At 40.1% G+C, this 2,769-nt stretch overlaps 1 non-coding gene across 1 annotated transcript; it reads right to left on the bottom strand.

Moving 5' to 3' along the window:
• Nucleotides 1-2,324: 2,324 nt before the first annotated feature.
• TRNAV-AAC (transfer RNA valine (anticodon AAC)) lies at nucleotides 2,325-2,397 on the bottom strand. Its single transcript has one exon. It is a non-coding gene; the product is annotated as a tRNA-Val (tRNA).
• Nucleotides 2,398-2,769: the final 372 nt, after the last annotated feature.

The following is a 2,769-nucleotide window of genomic DNA, read 5'->3' as shown; positions in this document are numbered from 1 at the left end:
ACCCGAAAGCTCTTGGGAACCCACGAGTCTTGTTTGCATCAGCCAACTGCAGCCCAGTTTCCAGGATACCCTTACGTGGTGATTGAAGTCTGAGCTGTATGAAAGCGGAGCAAAGCAGTAGGGTACACTGGGCATGCGCATGGGGGAAAGGTGGGCTTTGTACCGGAAAGGGTTCTTCTGCATCTGGACTAGAAAGTTTTTAATACAATTATTTACATCGTATTCAGATTTTGTACAGTGAGGGAAAGGGGTGCCAGTTATCTGCGTAATATAAAAAGACGCAGAAACGGTAAGATAAGTCGTGCTGATATGTTAGGGTGAATTCTTTCATACCACCCGCGGACAATATAATCTAAGAAAACCAAAACGTCAACATTTTTTCTTGTTAAAAGTTGTAGCACAGGGAGCTCAGCTAGGTGCTCTGTGATGACCTAGATGGGTGGGATTGGGGGGTGGGGTGGGAGGGAGGTCCAAGGGAGGGGGAGAATATATGTATATATCCTGATTCATGTAGCTGATTTCACTTCGTTGTACTGCAGAATCTAACAAAACATTGTAAAGCAACTATACTGCAATTAAAAAAAAAAAGTGTCAGGACCACAGGAAATTTACTCGTGATTTTATATTAAAGGACAGTCTCAACTTGAATTTATTCTTTTCTTCTCTCTTGAGAGTTTTTACAACCAGATTCTGTTTGCTCTCTTTGTAAATTCTTTCTTCCCGGTAAGAATCATGTTTGTGAAAAAAACCACAACCGTTAGGTTTATAAGAAAAAAAAATGAGGCTGGTTCTTTCTTGATTTCATCTTTATGAATATAATTTTTTTCTGATTCCACTTTATTTTTGTCAGAATCCTTTTCAGTAATTTATTAATTCAGAAATATTTGTCTCTACTATGTGTCAAACAGATACTAAGAATATGGAAAAAGCATAAAACATGGTCACTGGCGTTTAGAGAAATCAGCAATCTCAGGGGGAAAACTAATGGAAAACCAAATGACTTGTAATACAAAGAGTGCTGGGGGCAACAGGGCTTATTTTTTACGCGGTGTTTGATTACTCTTACTAGGCTGTACATTATATCATTTTTTCAGTATCAGGTTGTGAGTTTTAAAAAGTTTTTTTTTTAAGTCTGGGGCACTTCTTCCATGTGCAAGCCGTTAATAAAAAAACATTTGGTGAACAAGTAAAATAACATCCAAGTTGAAAGTTCAAATTCCCAAGGTACTGCAAATTACTATCAGGATTATGTTTTTTAAAAAGCCAACAAAACCCAATCCAAAAATGGGCAGAAGACCTAAACAGACATTTCTCCAAAGAAGATATACAGATTGCCAACAAACACATGAAAGGATGCTCAACATCACTAATCATTAGAGAAATGCAAATCAAAACTACAATTAGGTATCACCTCACACAAGTCAGAATGGCCATCATCAAAAAATCTACAAATGCTGGAGAGGGTATGGAGAAAAGGGAACCCTCTTTCACTGTTGGTGGGAATGTAAATTGATACAGCCACTATAGAGAACAATATGGAGGTTCCTTAAAAAACTAAAAATAGAACTACCATATGACCGAGCAATCCCACTACTGGGCATATACCCTGAGAAAACCATAATTAAAAAAGAGTCACGTACCACAATGTTCATTGCAGCACTATCTACAATAGCCAGGACATGGAAGCAACCTAAGTGCCCATCGACAGATGAATGGATAAAGAAGATGTGGCACATATATACAATGAAATATTATTCAGCCATAAAAAGAAACAAAACTGAGTTATTTGTAGTGAGGCGGATGGACCTAGAGTCTGCATACAGAGTGAAGTAAGTCAGAAAGAGAAAAACAAATACAGTATGCTAACACATATATATGGAATCTAAAAAAAAAAAAAAAAAAGGTTCTGACGAACCTAGGGGCAGCACAGGAATAAACACGCAGACGTAGAGAATGGACTTGAGGACACGGGGAGGGGGAAGGGTAAGCTGGGACGAAGTGATAGAGTAGCACTGACCTATACACACTACCAAATGTAAAGTAGATAGCAAGTGGGAAGCAGCTGCATAGCACAGGGAGATCAGCTCAGTGCTTTGTGACCACCTAGAGGGGTGGGATAGGGAAGGTGGGAGGGAGACGCAAGAGGGAGGGGATATAGGGATGTATGTATGCATATAGTTGATTCACTGTTATACAGCAGAAACTAACACACCATTGTAAAGCAATTATAGTCCAATAAAGATGTTTAAAAAAATAAAAAGCAAACATAAGGAACATCACAAGACCCTGTTAAGTGGACATAAACAGGGGGAAAAGAAGTAAGCTGTTTCCGCCCGGTTTCGAACCGGGGACCTTTCGCGTGTTAGGCGAACGTGATAACCACTACACTACGGAAACCCGCCTGCTGGAAACTCCTGAGAAAGTCCTTGGTATCTGCTGTTGTAACGTGCAATTCACAAGCGCTTAAAGGTAGGATTAGCGTAACTTTTAACAGAAAGAACAATGAACCCCCCCCCCAAAAGGAAAAATAACCGTATGTCCAGTTGAACAGTACTACCATTTCAAAAGTTGGAATTTGCATACACTTTTTTCCAAGGCCCTAGTTAGAAACCGGGCACCCGTTGGTTGCACTTTTTTTGGGTTTACTTTCTTCTACGGAAAAGAAGTGTTATATTAGTTTCTTTCCTTCGCGTTACGCTGTTGACAATCCCGGATGAATTTCGGGACTTTGGCCGGCTAGGAAGGGCTGGCCGCACGCGAATCCCGGAG

Source organism: Balaenoptera acutorostrata, chromosome 4 (assembly GCF_949987535.1).
Source record: "Balaenoptera acutorostrata chromosome 4, mBalAcu1.1, whole genome shotgun sequence".
Classification (NCBI taxonomy): Eukaryota; Metazoa; Chordata; class Mammalia; order Artiodactyla; family Balaenopteridae; genus Balaenoptera; species Balaenoptera acutorostrata.
This window is presented reverse-complemented; position numbering and strand designations above follow the sequence as displayed.